Source organism: Podarcis gaigeae (genome assembly GCF_964106915.1).
Source record: "Podarcis gaigeae genome assembly, chromosome: 2".
NCBI classification, from domain to species: Eukaryota; Metazoa; Chordata; class Lepidosauria; order Squamata; family Lacertidae; genus Podarcis; species Podarcis gaigeae.
In genome coordinates, this window is record NC_139679.1 from 21,396,470 (window position 1) to 21,413,884 (window position 17,415).

Sequence of the window (17,415 nt, forward strand, 5' to 3'; positions counted from 1 at the left end):
CTCTGGTAATCCTCATAGAACACTAGCCCAATGGTTGCCATCAATTTGATTTGAACTGATTTTATCATGAATTGACTTTAAAATGTACTTCAATTAATTGATTGTGATTTTATGTAAACTGTGTTACTTTTACTGTTGTTAGCCGCTCTGAGCCCAGCTTCAGCTGGGGAGGGTGGGATATAAATAAAATATTATTATTATTTTATTATGAGGAGCAGACCGCAATGGCAGCTTTACCTAGCGGTATACCACAGGTGAAAGCAACACCGCTCCTGAGTCCCTCTGCTACCAACGCCGCTTTCAACATCAGTCCACTGGTAGCAGAGGGACTCAAGAGAAGGGGCAGTTTCACCCGCAATATTTTTTTAAAAAAGGTAAAGGACGGTTAAGTCCAGTCAAGGGCAACTCTGGGGTTGCGGCGCTCATCTCGCTTTCAGACCGAGGGAGCCGGCGTTTGTCCACAGACAGCTTTCCGGGTCATGTGGCCAGCATGACTAAACTGCTTCTGGTACAATGGGACATCGTGACGGAAGCCAGAGCGCATGGAAACGCCGTTTATCTTCCTGCTGCAGCGGGACCTATTTGTCTACTTGCACTGGTGTGCTTTCGAACTGCTAGGAAATAGGACATAGCAACAGGAGTTCACTCCATCGCGGGGATTCGAACTGCCGACCTTCCGATCGGCAAGTGCAAGAGGCTCCGTGGTTTAGACCACAGCGCCACCCACAATATACTGCCAGGTGAAGCCATCATCGCTCTGCCCTGCAAACCACAGAGGGAGAAACAAGCTGAATTGCCAGGCCGATACAGCTTGTTCCCCACCCCCCAGCTTCATTAAACTGCTCCCACCCCCCAGCTGCGTGAGCCACAATGCCTGGCACAGGAGCCAGAGAGGCATGGGTTGCTCAGCTGGGGGACAGGAGCAGTTTAATGCTCAGCTGGGAGACAGGAGTCTTCCTGCGCCCCATCTGAGCTGTGCAAAGGAGCCCTAATGCTCCTGGTCATGAACGGGGGGGGGGGGGGACATTGGGGCTGGCTCATTTGGGCAGGGGGAGCCCTCCCGCCCCCCAACAGAGCAGCGCAAACAAACTGCCTCGTCCCGACCCATGAGGTGTTGGGGTGAAAGCACCTCAGCTCCTGTGGTGAGAGCTGTGGCAGTTTCACCCCGGGCCTCACAGGGCTAGGGTCAATGCAGTTGCTATTTCAACATCACAGTATATTGGCAGATCGCAATGTTTGGCTAGTGGTGCATCGTCCAGCCTTACCTGGTAATGTTAATTAATTTCAATGGGTCGGTTCTGAGCAAAGAGTTGAATGCTACCTATTATGTTTAGAGTCTAAAAGGAGCTAACCGCACCACTGTTTGTGCAGCACATGGTCAGACCTAAAGAAGTGGGTAACTCAATCAGATGGGCAAAGTATTATTATTATTATTATTATTATTATTATTATTATTATTATTTATACCCCGCCCTCCCCAGCCAAGACCGAGCTCAGGGCAGATTGATTGAAATACAGCTTAAAATACAACATTAAAATACAACATTAAAATATTAAAATGCAGCCTCATTTCAGTGGAAACTCAGTCAAAAGCTCACATCTGGACTGTACAGAGTGGCAATTTTATATATCACAGCTAGAAAAAAAATATATAATAAGCATCACAAAAAAGAGCAGATTCATATAAAATTTGCTTGTACTGAAGAAGAAGAAGAAGAAGAAGAAGAAGAAGAAGAAGAAGAAGAAGAAGAAGAAGAATTGCCCCAACCACTCCTGGCAGCTTCCAACATATATAAAAATATAATAAAACTTCACTTTTAATTTGTATACCACCTTTCTAAATTGCTATACAGTAGCAATTTATCTTGATATAAGCTTGCTATAAGCTGCACATGAAAACAAGAACAAACTTAGTTGGTCTCTAAGGTGCTACTGGACAATTATATCGAGAGAGAGAGAGAGAGAGAGAGAGAGAGAGAGAGAGAGAGGAAACTGCCATCAGAGCTAGAGGCGGAGGCAAGGCTCCAAAACGATGCTGGAGAAGGGCCCAGCAGGGAGAGAGGCAGCTCATCGGCTGGGGAAGGAAATCAGCGTAACACCAGGGATAAAGGGGGGCATATGGGGGAATCGGCGAGGGGGCTCCAGGACTCCTCGCCGGAGACCAGCGGGGAGAGCATGGGTCCTCCACTGCCCACACCCACCCTGCGCAGAAGACTTCCGCGCAGGGAGAGTAGGCGGAGACTTGGCGTCAAAGAACTTCTTTGCTGGAAGAGGTCCAAGAAACGCCCACTGACGGATTCTGCTAGTGACTGAAACAGCCACGAAGTGAAGGGCTGTCCAGACAGAAAGGGTTCAACCAGGTAAACTAGCCAGGAGTGGCGGCAACTTACGCACGAGCAACCCCTATAACCATTACATATGCATACATATATATATATATATAAAATATTCAATAATCAATCAGAATAGTACACAATAAAATTAACTCTCAAAACATCAAAGCAGAAATTCACTCAACAGTTACAATAAATAATTACTAAACTATGAACGATAAAAATAACCGCAAGTCGCAATGCACAGAATACCACAATACATAGGTAAAGGTAAAGGTACCCCTGCCCGTACAGGCCAGTCTTGCCAGACTCTAGGGTTGTGCACTCATCTCACTCTAGAGGCCGGGAGCCAGCGCTGTCCGCAGACACTTCCAGGTCACGTGGCCAGCGTGACAAGCTGCATCTGGCGAGCCCGCGCAGCACACGGAACGCCGTTTACCTTCCCCGCTGGTAAGCGGTCCCTATTTATCTACTTGCACCCGGGGGTGCTTTCGAACTGCTAGGTTGGCAGGCGCTGGGACCGAACGACGGGAGCGCACCCCGCCGCAGGGATTCGAACCGCCGACCATGCGATCGGCAAGTCCTAGGCGCTGAGGTTTTACCCACAGTGCCACCCGCGTCCCTACAATACATACAAAACCATATGAAAGGGTCAAATCGAGAAACAAAGAGCACTTATAAAACTATTTTTTAAAAGAGAAATAAAAATCCTGAATTATTTAAATGCAAATTCAGAAATAATTGAAATGCAGTACATCTCGCCGCAGTGGGGAAGACTGCAGCCAGCTGATCTCTGTGCTGGCCTGGGCTGCTGGCCAGCTGCTTAAGTGATGATGGGCAACTTCCAAACCCTCCCTGCTTTCCCTTCTCCTGATTTGTTATCTTTAAACCAGACTTGGACCAGACTTGGACCCTTCGAATAGAGAGCTGTCCTCTGAAAAGTGTGTGTGCGCGCATGCCCCCCCCCCATTACTGGGTATCCAGGCCTTCTCTCCGCCTCCAACGTGCCCTCTGGTTATCTCCTTCATATGAAGAACAGTCAGACTATTATGGTCTTTAGCCCTGTTGCAACACAGGGCAGGTAACCAGAATGATGCTGGCACGCCCTGAAATTTGTATTCTGCTCTGCTGCCAGAGTTTAAAATGGGTCTCTGAGCCAATTGGGGTTGCAGGTGGAGTTCTGGACCAGGGCCTGGGAGACCACAGCTCAGATCCATTCTCAACCATGAAGCGTAGAGGGTGGTTTGGGGCAAGTCAGTCTCCTTCTGCCTAAACCTACATTGTAGAGTTGTCATGAGGATGAAAAGGGAAGGGGGAAGAACAAGACACGTGTACCTAGAACTCCTGGGAAGAAAAACGGGGTATGATTGTTACAGTAAAACTGTGAGTGATGGGGTTGGGGAGAGAATATTGTTTTCAACTGTGCATTCGATAAAAAATACCCTGCAATTCCAGCTCTAGAAAGAAAACAGAGAGTTTCTGCAGGTGCTCAGAAGCACTGTATCCCGAGTTGCTATTTCTTTTTCTTTCAGAACAAGCTGATTCTCATCACATCTGTCCCATTTGTGGGGAGTCCATTTGCAGAGCCGCAAGCCTGTCCCATTTCAGAAGTCATCTGAAAGCAGCCCTGTTCAGGGAAGTTTTTAATGTGTGACATTATTTTTAATGTGTGACATGTATTTTTTTGTCTTTGTTGGAAACCTCCCAGAGTGGCTGGGGAAACCCAGCCAGATGGGCAGGGTACAAATAAATAATAATAATAATAATAATAATAATAATAATAATAATAATAATTCACCCCCACAAAATAATGTTCCCTCTAGCGGAAAGGGCACTCTGCAGATGCTCAGAGGCACTCAGCCTGAGCTGGCAAAATGTATTAAAACGAATAATCTAGTAATCCTTAAACCATAGCTGTCAACTTTCCCCTTTTCTTGCGAGGACTCCCATTTGCAATAAGGGAATTTCCCTTAAAACAAGGGAAACGTTGACAGCTATACCTTAAACAAAATCCCGATTAAAGCAATATTATCCCCCAAAAACCTCATTTTGGGAGCACGTTTAAAAAATTCAAAGGAGGCCCCCAAGTATCTCAGTTTAAAGAACAAAAGCTCCTGTTGACTATTGCAAGGAGAGGCCATCTTTAAGCTTCTATTTTTGCGTTAGTTTGGGAAGCGGAGTCTGCCTTTGCCAAGCCCAGCAGCAGCGCTACAGCCCAGCCAAAATGGCTTCTGGAGCGAACGAGGAATCGGAGCAAAGGCACCCTTAATCCGGCGTCTGAGCCGATTTCGCCACTCGCTTGTTTTCAAGCCGTCAGATCCTTCGGGAACCACGGACACCCTCTTTTCGTCTCCCGTTTGAACAGAGCCTTTCATCGCAACGGGAGGCAAAAACAGAGCAGCCTGCCTTCCTCCAAGCGGTGCTGGGGTTTTAAAAATGGCTGATTTCCATTCCTTCCCCGCCGGGTCCATCCTGAAACTTGGATGTTGCCTGGATTCGAAATTCCGAGCGCACAAAAAATATAAAATAAGAGACCTGGCGGGTGCAGCTTGCATACCATCTAATCAGCATTGCCCTTCAAAACATGAATTGCACACTAATTTTATTTTTGCATGGGAAGGGGATCAGCATTGCCCTTCAAAACATGAATTGCACGCTAATTTTATTTTTGCATGGGAAGAGAAAGATGCACTGGAGCTGCTCCCCTTTGCACGCCGGTTCGCTTGCAGCCCATTTTTAGAGCAACTGGTGCTCCGCAAGCGCTTGCAAATGAATGAGGAGGCGTGTTGCAATGGGTGGGGTGAGCGTGTGCGTTGAGCTGCGAGTGCATAAAGGCCGTGAAGCTCGCCCGCCGAAGGCGCCCGAGAGCGGCGCTAGCAAAATCCCTTTTCGTTTCGGCAAGGCGATCGAGCCTTGCCCTTTCCTTGCTTTTTTTTGCAACAGAAGACGCTGGAACGGGACGCGCGAGGCGGATGGAACGTTCGGCCGCGCAGGCAGCACGCGAACCCGGAACCTCCCTTCCACTGGCTGCTTTTCCCTGCTGCTAGCCCGTCAGGCGCGGTGGCCAAGTGGTAAGGCGTCGGTCTCGTAAACCGAAGATCGCGGGTTCGAACCCCGTCCGTGCCTCGGAATTTGGGGCTTTAAGCTGGCGTCACGGCTTGCAAAACGAGGGCGGTGGGAACGTCCCTTTCGCGAGCCGCTTTTTGTTTTGCCAGCCTCGTCTTTCCTTTCCTGGAATTTCCTCCGCCCGCCCCCACTCTCGCTTTTGAAGTGGAGGTGGGGGGGTGAGGGAGGAGGGGGAAGGGCTACCATTGCGGGCTTTGCCACCCTGTTCTTCCTCCCCCCCCCCCTTGGCTGCTCCTCCCTGGGGAGGCGCTCAGGCACGCGCGCAAGCGCTCCGATTTGCCCTGCGAGAGCAGCGGGAGCTTGGAGCGAAAACGGCTGCAAGGCCCCTCCATTGCACGGGGAAGCAGGCCTGCAATAATTATTATTATTATTAATAATTTATTATTATGTATACCCCGCCCATCTGGCTGAGTTTCCCCAGCCACTCTGGGCGGCTCCCAATCAAGTGTACAATACAGCCCAGCAGCCCAGGCCACCACAGAGATCAGCTGGCTGCATTCTTCTCCACTGTGGCGAGATATACTGCATTTCAGTTATTTCCGATTTTGCATTTAAATATTTAAATGCATTTAAATAATTCAGGATTTCTATTTCTGTACAACAGTATCTATCTACTACTATCGATCTATCTACAACTGTCTATTTAATGCTGTACTGTTGAGTTTACAACAACAGTACAGCGTTAAATATTAAAAACTTCCCTAAACAGAAAACGTCCCTTCAAAAGATTGCTGCAACTGCAAAAGACCGCTGCAGGCGTGCCGCGTTCGGAAGGCTAGTTAGGGAGCAGAGTTAGGCGCCTTTGCTGCAGCCCACGCACGGCGGAGTGGGAATGGGAAATGGCGTTGCGGCGGAAGAGAGGCCCACGCGCGGAGCCACCAGCGTCCAAACAGACAGACTGTCTTCGCGCTGCAAAGGACAGAGAGGCCATGCAATTCCCTCGCGGGGCGTTGCAATAAAAAAAACCAACAACACCACCCCGTGGATTTTCCCCGGGTGGCACCGGGATCTTTTCTTTAAAAAAAAAAAATATGGGTGCAGCATTCCCACCAGAACTAATAATAATACTTCAATCGCTGCGTTTGCTGCTTCAGACTTGGTCTTGCACAGAGAGTGCATGCGACGCAATGCTTTTTGCAAGAAACCCGAGAGAGGAGGGAGAGCGGGGCTCTGCTCTTGACGTCATGCGGACTTGTCTATCTGACACATGAATTGAATTTATTTGCGGTGGGGGAAATCCTGGGACGTGGGGGATGGCTCGCTTCTGAAAGGAGGAGGAAAACCTCGCGCAGAGGAGGAGGGCATTAAGTGGGCGGGCGGGTTTTCGCTGAATAGGATCCCGTCGGCCCGCCCCCGCACGATGGGGAGCATCCTCAAGATTAGGATCCGCACTAGACGGCTCTGCAGTCAGGAAGCGGGAGCAGGAATTTTTCGCTTCGCATTCACCTGGAGTCCTCTTTTGGGGGGTGAGAGAAGGGAGGGATGGGGGACTCTTCCAGGGACTGTTAGCTGTAAGAGACCTTGTTTAGCCTGGGAAAGATGTGGATTTAAAAAATGGTTTCCAAGAGCTGGCCTCTGTATGGATGCTGCAAAAATGAGATCAGGGATTACTGTACCAGGAAACCCAGCCAGATGGGTGAATAATTATATACATATATACACACACACATATGCGCCAGCCATCTGACTGGTTTGCCCCAGCCACTCTGGGCACCTTCCAACAAATTAAACTCGTTAAGCACAGTAGTTGTTGTTTAGTTGTTTAGTCGTGTCCGACTCTTCGTGACCCCATGGACCAGAGCACGCCAGGCACTCCTGTCTTCCACTGCCTCCCACACTTTCGTCAAACTCATGTTGGTAGCTTCGAGAACACTGTCCAACCATCTCGTCCTCTGTCGTCCCCTTCTCCTTGTGCCCTCCATCTTTCCCAACATCAGGGTCTTTTCAAGAGTCTTCTCTTCTCATGAGGTGGCCAAAGTATTGGAGCCTCGGCTTCAGGATCTGTCCTTCCAGTGAGCACTCAGGGCTGATTTCCTTCAGAATGGATAGGTTTGATCTTCTTGCAGTCCATGGGACTCTCAATAGTCTCCTCCAGCACCATAATTCATAAGCACAGTAAAACATCTCAAACATTAAAAACTTCCCTAAACAGGACTGCCTTCAGATATCTTCTAAAAGTCAGATAGTTGTTTATTTCTTTGACATATGATAGGAGGGTGTTCCACAGTGCAAACAGTCGTGATTCGCCGCTTCTGCGCATGCGCGTGATGTCATTTTGGGTGTTTGCGCATTCGCGAGCAGCGAAACCCGGAAGCAACGCTCAACCCGAAGCTACTTCAACCCGAGGTATGACTGTACTGAGTAAACCCATGGTGCTGGATCTCAGTGTCCGGACTGAACGATGGGGCAGAGACGCTCCTTCAGGTATACAGGTATAAATTTGCATGCCACCTTATACCCGCAGGCTTCAGGGTGGTTCACAAGATAAAATCACAATAGAAATAATAGTAATAAATAATCCCTCGCATGACATTTTTATATTTATTTTAAATTGTACTATTGTCACTTTTATTTCCAATATAATAAAATACAATAGAAGAAGCAATAAAAAAAATACAATTTGACACCATGCAGCATTTAGCACAGCACGTTACAATTGTTGCAACAGGCAGAAGAATCACGGAGTGGTTTGTCAAGACCCTCAGCAATTTCTGAGTGGTCCGTGGGGAAGAAAGTCGCTATTAAAGTCCCATGCAGCTGGGGGGAAAGTTGGCATCCTTACTGATTTGCATGACATAATTAGGTGTTATTTCACCCTGGATTTTTTTCTTGACTTTTCTCTTCCCTAATGAATTGGAAGGGTGCGGGGAAGGGCACTTCCACATGTTGTGGCATGCCTTAGATCAGTTATGTAGAAATTATGTAACATTTCTTGTAGATGATACAAGTGCTCGATGGCGCTTTCCATTTGACTTGAATGACTGGTTTTCAGAGAGGCATGGGCTGCCGGTATCCAAACCAAAGGAGGAGGGGGGAAACACAAAATAATTGTGGACACTGTTGTCTATTTTTTTTTTAAATGATATTTATTAAAATTTTAAAAGTTACAAAAAGAAAAGAAAAAGAATTAAACATAACAAAACAAAACAATGCAATACAAAAACAAAAATACTACATATACATAGCAAAAACAAGACAAAAACATTTAAGAAAACACATCCAATACTTTCAATATTGTTATCTTTCATTTACTTGTTTCAGCGACTTCCTCACCCCTCCCTTTTTTGTATTCCACTTCAATTAATTGTTTCGGCAAATCCTTTCCATCTTCCTCAATTTTCTGTCCTATAATTTATCTTAATACATTCTAACCTTATTTTTCCCTTTAATCCATTTACAATCTATTGTACTTAATTCTATATAGCATTTCTGCTAAAGCCATGTAACTTCATTCCAACCTCTTTCTAACATTCATTAATTTTACAATATTTCTGTAAGTAATCTTTAAATTTCTTCCAATCTTCTTCCACTGACTCTTCTCCCTGGTCTCGGATTCTGCCAGTCATTTTGACACTGTTGTCTAAAGGCCCAACAACCACATGCTCTCTGATGGAGCATCGAGCGCTTCTGAACTCATCTCCCCAGTAATGTTTGGGACATGAAACACATGCATGCCAGATGGGTGTGGTAAAGTAAAGGTAAAGGGAGCCCTACCATTAGTTCCAGTCGCGGCCGACTCTGGGGTTGCGGTGCTCATCTTGCTGTATTGGCTGAAGGAGCCGGTGTACAGCTTCCGGGTCATGTGGCCAGCATGACTGAGCCGCTTCTGGCGAACCAGAGCAGTGCACGGAAATGCCATTTACCTTCCCGCCGGAGTGGTTCCTATTTATCTACTAGCACTTTGATGTGCTGGAGGGACGCAGGTGGCGCTGTGGGTTAAAGCCTCAGCGCCTAGGACTTGCCGATCGAAAGGTCGGCGGTTCGAATCCCTGCGGCAGGGTGCGCTCCCGCTGCTCGGTCCCAGCGCCTGCCAACCTAGCAGTTCGAAAGCACCTCCGGGTGCAAGTAGATAAATAGGAACCGCTTACCAGCAGGAAGGTAAACGGCGTTTCCGTGTGCAGCTCTGGCTCGCCAGAGCAGCGATGTCACGCTGGCCACGTGACCCGGAAGTGTCTCCGGACAGCACTGGCCCCTGGCCTCTTGAGTGAGATGGGCGCACAACCCCAGAGTCTGTCAAGACTGGCCCGTACGGGCAGGGGTACCTTTACCTTTACCTTTTACTTTGATGTGCTTTCAAACTGCTAGGTTGGCAGGAGCAGGGACCGAGCAACAGGAGCTCACCCCGTGGCGGGGATTCGAACTGCCAACCTTCTGATCGGCAAGTCCTAGGCTCTGTGGTTTAACCCACAGCTCCACCCGCGTCCCGGTATATCCACATTTAAATCAACTGAACAAGCAAGTCCCACCCCCTCCACCACCCATGGCTGCGTTTGACCACAATCTCACCAGCTCCTTTTTTTCATTTTTGTTTACAAGCTAATGTTTAGGCCAAAAGCTGGCCCACGCTGCATTTCTCTCCATGAACTGCAAACTTGCAGTTCAAAAGGGTGACTTGGCAGACAAACAGATCGACCCAAAGAGCAGGCAGCACAGACTATCTGGACGGAAGCCCAGAACTTGTCTATGATTTCACGTCAAATGTCTCTAGCCTTTCCCTCCTCCTCCTCCTCCACTGTTGACAACAGTTTTGCCTGCAGAACTGAGCAAACTCAAAGCTTGTAGGCTTCCAACAGCAGGAGAGGTGTTGGACATGAATGTAGTCTTAGAAGTAGCCCTGAGATTTTCACAGAATCATGGAATCAGAGTAGGCCTTGAAGTAGCCTTGAAGTCTACTCTACTGCGCCTTGAAGTCTACTCTACTGCGGAGTTAGTGTCCCGTCCCCCCAACAGATGGCTTTCCAGTCTTGGCTTGACATCACCAACCCATCCCTTCCCGGTAACTGGTTCCTTGGATGAACTACTCTTTGATGAATTGTTACATTCCCCCCATCCCTCCTGTACTTAAAGCATTACGGAAATAAGAACTTATATTTTGTGACTACAGATAATAATTGGCTTTATTTCATTTTTACCCCACCCTTCGTTCAAGGGACTCGGAAGAGAAGCATATATGATTGTCACCCCTCCAACTATCCCCATAAGAATCCAGTTAGATTGTAAAAAAAAAGAAGCATTTTTGTTAGGGATTGCAGAACAAGACCTGCCAAGAAAAATAAAGAACTTTTTTATGTATGCTACAATAGCGGCAAGAATCTTGATAGCACAAGGATGGAAGAATGAGGAAATCCCAACGAAAGAACAGTGGCAAGAAAAATTGATGAGCTATGCAGAGTTGGCTAAATTGACATACAAACTGTGTGATAAGGACAGCTGTGACTTTAAGGAAGAATGGGAACTTTTTACAAATTACCTAAAAAGACAACAAAATGAACTGGACTCCTTGGCAGGTTTTGCCAAATTTATTGGTTGATAACATGATAGACAACGCAAGGATATATATAATTTTATAACATGCAGAGAATAATATGTGAAGAGAAATCAGAGAGAGGAGCTGGGGGAAGTCCCTGGTGGGGGGGAGGGGGGGAAAGGGGGGAAATAATCTATGTGATTATATGGTTTGATAATTTGTTATGTTGAAATTGCTTAATAAAAATATTTTTTTTTAAAAAGAATCCAGTTACATAAGTTATGTTGGAGAACATCTGGTCAAATCAATCTGAACTGAGATTTGCCCTGAGTCCAAATTCCTTATACCACACTGGCATTCTGGGAACCTTTGTTTCATTTATTTATTACGTATCCTACCCTTCCTTCATCGAGCTCACGGTGACGTACACGGTTTTCTTCCCATGTTATCTTCACAACAACCTTCTGAGGTGTATCTGAAGAAGTGTGCATGCACACGAAAGCTCATACCAAGAACTGACTTAGTTGGTCTTTAAGGTGCTACTGGAAGGAATTTTTTTTGTTTTGACTATGGCAGACCAACACGGCTACCTATCTGTAACTTCTGAGGTGGGTTAGTCTGAGAGGACTGACTGGCCCAAGGTCACACAGTGAGCTTCATGACATGTGTGGGGATTTGAACCCAGGTCTCCCAGGTCCTAGTCTGGTGCTCTAACCACTGCACCACATGTTTCTGACTAAACATGCTTAGGATTCACTTATTATTATTATTATTATTATTATTATTTATTATTTATACCCTGCCCATCTGGCTGGGCTTCCCCAGCCACTCTGGGCGGCTTCCAGAAAAATATTAAAATACTGTAATACATCAAACATTAAAAGCTTCCTTAAACAGGGCTGCCTTCAGATGTCTTCTAAAAGTCTGGTAGTTGTTGTTCTCTTTGACATCTGATGGGAGGGCATTCCACAGGGCAGGTGCCACTACCAAGAAGGCCCTCTGCCTGGTTCCCTGTAACCTCATTTCTCGCAGTGAGGGAACCGCCAGAAGGCCCTCGATGCTGGACCTCAGTGTCCAGGTAGAACAATGGGGGTGGAGACGCTCCTTCAGATTACTGACTACATCATTTGGGACTTAAGTGATTGTACAGAATGAGCCCAAGACATTTTTCTACCTCAGGCCAAAAAAAAGTCCCCTCTCACCCATTGTTAGTGGTAAAAAATACACTAAACTAATTATTATTATTATTATTATTATTATTATTATTATTATTATTATTTTGTTGTTGTTGTTTTATTTATATCCTGCTCATCTGGACAACGGTATACTCCGAGCCCCTTACAGCACATAAGAAACGTATCTCTCTACCCTTTAACAACTCCACCAAAATTTGATGTCTAAGGCAAGCTATCCCATCCTGCCCGATGATAGGGCTGGACTTGTTGGCACGGCTCATAATGTGTCCTACTGATTTCAGTGTATGGAGCATGCTCCCAAGCACTATGTGTAGAATCCGATTGCCAACTGATAAGAAGAAGAAAATGGCCTGGCCCAATCTTGTTAATACAGTGGTGCCTCAGGTTAAGTACTTCATTCATTCCGGAGGCCCGTTCTTAACCTGAAACTGTTCTTAACCTGAAGCACCACTATAGCTAATGGGGCCTCTCACTATTCTCATCCTGAAGCAAAGTTCTTAACCCGAGGTACTACTTCTGGGTTAGCAGAGTCTGTAAGCTGAAGCGTATGTAACCTGAAGCATATGTAACCTGAGGTACCATTGTACTGTTAATTGGATTGTACACCATTTGATGCCTGAACTGACTTCTAAGCAGTTTACAGAATATAAAAGACAGACACTCAAAAGCAGTTAAAATACAAGGTTAAATGGCACAGTTAGAGAGTATCATTAAACAAATATACAACCATCGGGACAAGAAAGCTTGGTCCAGGCCAAGGCATCAAGAAAATACTGTTGTGGAAAATGCTTTAACGTCTTTAGCTGCAACTTGACGTGCATAAAGCAACAACGGAAGCTTTTTAGGGCAAGGAAACAAGCATTATCGTCGTTCTTGTCTGTACATCAAAACTGCAGGAAAAGGCACAGTTGAAAAATTGGAAGCTATCTCTATCAGGCTGTTGATTCAGTTACGGAATTTACTTTCTCTGGGGTTCGAGTCATGGGCTAACTTGCCTGTCTGGGCTGTAATCCACTATCCACACCCTGAGGAATTCAGTGTAAAGCATTCCTAAAATAAACTCAGAGTCGAGTGTGGATTTCATGCTCTTTATTCAGCTCATAGTAGTGAGGAATGAAAATTTCCCCAAAATATCTGCTTTATATACATTATTTACACAATGGGTCACACGTGATTGGCTAATTCTGGGATTCTCCTGTAGGCCAATCAGGTTGCGGATTCACTTCCACCTGGAGCTGGATTGGGTGGCTCATGCGGACCAATCAGACTGCTGCATTCTGAATCCTATTGTTCTAGGACCAATCAGACTGCTGCTTTTTGGATCCTATTCAACTCAGTACATAACAGTTCCCTTATCTGGAATCTCAAAGCAATGGGCCGTTAACCACCTGACACCATGCCACTGGCCATTCCCCCCCCCCTTCTTCCTCCCCTTTCCCACATCTTCTTCCTAATTGTTTAAACCATGAACCAAGAGCTTAGACATTGATCACTGATAATGAAACATACGTTGTAGATATTTTTCCACATTTATTATGCTATTTTTGTGATACACAAATGACATGAGAAGACTTGGTATACTTATTGGTATAACATTATTCTTGTTTAAAAAACCTAATAATAATAATAATAATAATAATAAATAATACCAGACCCTCCAAGTGTCCTTATTTTCAAGGGACAGTTCCAGATTTACAGAAGTCATCCCAGTTTCTGATTTGATCCTGGAATGCCCCACTTTTCCTTAGGACGTCCCTATTTCCATTGGAGAAATGTTGGAGGGTGTGGAGTTATGCAACCCCCGAGCCGATGAGATAAGTTAACTATACAACCTTTAGAAGACATCTGAAGGCAGCCCTAAATAAGGATTTCCCCCCCACCCAAAAAAAAATGTTTAACATTTTATTATGTTTTATACAGTATATGTAGGAATCTGCCCAGAATGGCTGGGGCGACCCTGTCAGATGGGTGGGGTATAAACGATAAAGTTGTTGTTGTTGTTGTTAAATGGAATAGGATGTCCCTATTTTAACCAGAGAAATGTTGGAGGTCATAAGAAACCTCCCTGGTGGCCTTTGGTGTTTTGTTTTGTTTTCATCCAATGCTTGCTGGAAAATGGCTTCAAATTCCAGAGGGGAAGCTGTGTTAATCTATTGCAGCAAACACAACAGAGAACTGTGGCACCTTAAAGATTAAAAGTATTAGGTTGCAATATTATATTGCATATTGGGGAGTTTGTCTCACGGCACTGTTATTGTGGCATCAGCTTTCCGGGGTGAGAGCCCAGTTGATGGGATGCTTGAAGTATTATATACCACCTTAGGATAATCCTTCACACAGCTCCACTCTCATCCACTACTGGGCAAACACTGTACAGTCGAATCTTGGTCCTCAAACAGAATGTCCGCTCGACTTCCGGAACCATTTGAAAGTGCGGCTTGCGATTGGCTGCAGGAGCTTCCTGCAGCCAATCGGAAGCCACGCTGGACATTCGGCTTTTGAAAACCTACTCCTGTGAGGTAGGTTAGGTAACGGTAAAGGGACCCCTGACCATTAGGTTCAGTCGTAGCCAACTCTGGGGTTGCAGCACTCATCTCGCTTTATTGGCCGAGGGAGCCAATACAGTACAGCTTCCGGGTCATGTGGCCAGCATAACCAAGCTGCTTCTGGCGAACCAGAGCAGCACACACAAACGCCGTTTACCTTCCCGCCAGAGGGATACCTATTCATCTACTTGCACTTTGACGTGCTTTCAAACTGCTAGGTTGGCAGGAGCTGGGACCGAGCAACGGGAGCTCACCCAGTTGCAGGGATTTGAACTGCCGACCTTCTGATCAGCAAGACCTAGGTTCTGTGGTTTAACCCACAGCGCTACTGTGAGGTAGGTTAGGCTAAGAGCAAATGGTGCAGTTACTGAGTGAGTTTGATGGATGAGTGAGAATTTGAACCTTAGGGTGGGGGCCCAGGTCCTAGTCCAACATTCTAACCACTGAATGTGGAAAGAGTTAAAAAAAGGGGGACAATTCTCCCAGCCGAGAGCAGGTATTCAATATCCCCAAATCATTCAGATCCAGGATTTGAGAGAATTTAGAATGACCATATTCAATTAAGTGTCAGGGAGAAATTATCATTCCAAGATGCATAATAACCAGTCAACCTTCCAAGGATTTGTTGTTGTTGTTGTTGTTGTTTAGTTGTTTAGTCGTGTCCGACTCTTCGTGACTCCATGGACCAGAGCACGCCAGGCACTCCTGTCTTCCACTGCCTCCCACACTTTCGTCAAACTCATGTTGGTAGCTTCGAGAACACTGCCCAACCATCTCGTCCTCTGTCGTCCCCTTCTCCTTGTGCCCTCCATCTTTCCCAGCATCAGGGTCTTTTCCAGGGAGTCTTCTCTTCTCATGAGGTGTCCAAAGTATTGGAGCCTCGGCTTCAGGATCTGTCCTTCCAGTGAGCACTCAGGGCTGATTTCCTTCAGAATGGATAGGTTTGATCTTCTTGCAGTCCATGGGACTCTCAAGAGTCTCCTCCAGCACCATAATTCAAAAGCAATGATTCTTATAAACGTGCCCCCTTGTGGGGGAACTATGGAAAAAAAACTTTACGTTTGCTATCTCCATGTATAAGAAAGAACATTAAGTAAACATAGTTAAAAAAAATACTAGGTGATGAGGGGGTCGCATACAATTTAACACACATAAACTGGCACATGGGATATCCTTAAAATTACCTTTTGGACAGAACCACCAATTTTGTGGGAAGGACTCCCTGCTGAATTCTTGGTTTCTCATGCAGCTGTTCATTTGTTTATAGTACTTCTTTAAATATTTTAATATTTTAAAATACATTAAACACAAGGCATATGTACATTCAGCAAACAATAAGGAAAAATGTGCCAAACAGACGCAATAACATTCGTGGAAATATTGAAATAGATCCCTGTGTCGCTTAAGACGAGCTATTCAAAACGTCAACAAAAGAACCCCATTTGACTTACATTTTTCCCCAATGTAGATTAAAAAGGCAGTGCTGTGTATGTTTGCTCAGAAAGTAATGCCACCATGTTAGTCCCTACATTTAGGATTGTGATGTAAATCCTAGTCAGACATACGTTGTTAATTTACTGCTTTAGCCATATACTGTCTTTTATTAAGCCGTTCTGTCACAGAAGGAACGCTAACAGGTTTCCATTTTAGAGGCTGCTAAGATTCTGGCTGATAACAACTTATTGCCAACTAATTGCATATTTGCTGTATCTACACGATCTTGTGTTACCCAATATGATAAAATGTTCTGTAATGATCTTGCCATATTCAATTACATTTATCTGATGTTTCTTAATTTGCAATGAGCCCCACAATGTATGTTTAAAATCAGCATAATCCAGCCCACATCTCCAGCATTTTGAATTAGTAAGTGTATTCTTTGTACTTCAGCCAGGGACAAACAGCACTTGTGCAAAGTTTCGTAATATTTTTGAGATTTACGCATGAACAAACAACTAGAGTTGAAGTGAAAACAGACTTCCATAGTTTATCAAATAATGAAAATCATTTATAATATGATTTAAAATCAGAGGGTCTAGGGAAACCCAGCTAGATGGGCAAGGTAATTTATTATTATTATTATTATTAAGAATGTGAAATCTTTCCTATTCTCTAGTAGTCCATAATTAATTAAGACTGCAAACCTATCCTCACTTCCTGGGCAGCAAGCCCCATTTCATTCAATAGGACTTACTTCTGAGTAAGCCTATTATTCTATACTTGCAGTCCCAGTTTCTATACTTTCCCTTTTTTCAATTATATTCTACTAAGTTTCAACATTTTAAACATATACAGTCAAAACACAATTTCATCTTTTCTCTTGTTTTTATCAACTTCCCACCACACTTTCCATGGAGTTGTTGTTCCTCCTGTTCTGCTGAAACCTATTATATAATATCCTATTAAATATTGCAATATTACAAAATTATAATCTAATTACTTCTCAAATCCTGCTAGCAAGTTCATCATACTATAATATTCATTTAAATAGCCCAAAAAAAGGCATCCATTCTATAAAACACTCATCATTAGTTTTGCTGTTAATCTTTCCAGTTCTTCAGTTTCTATACTTTCCCATCATGGAGTGAGGGTGGTAGAAATTGCCTTTTTAAAAAATGGAAACCTTAGTTGTCATGTCATCTGCTTCTTAATTTGCTGGGCGAAACGATGAGTGTGTAGAATATCCAAAGCCCTAGAGGATTTCTTTTCACTTTTCTCTTCTCTTCTCTTCTCTTCTCTTCTCTTCT

General features: G+C 45.0%; 1 long non-coding RNA gene across 1 annotated transcript; it reads left to right on the top strand.

Moving 5' to 3' along the window:
* The first annotated feature begins 9,752 nt into the window (after window positions 1-9,752).
* On the top strand, window positions 9,753-10,689 carry LOC310839318. Its single transcript, XR_014561429.1, has 2 exons — window positions 9,753-10,455; window positions 10,609-10,689. It is a non-coding gene; the product is annotated as an uncharacterized lncRNA (long non-coding RNA).
* Window positions 10,690-17,415: the final 6,726 nt, after the last annotated feature.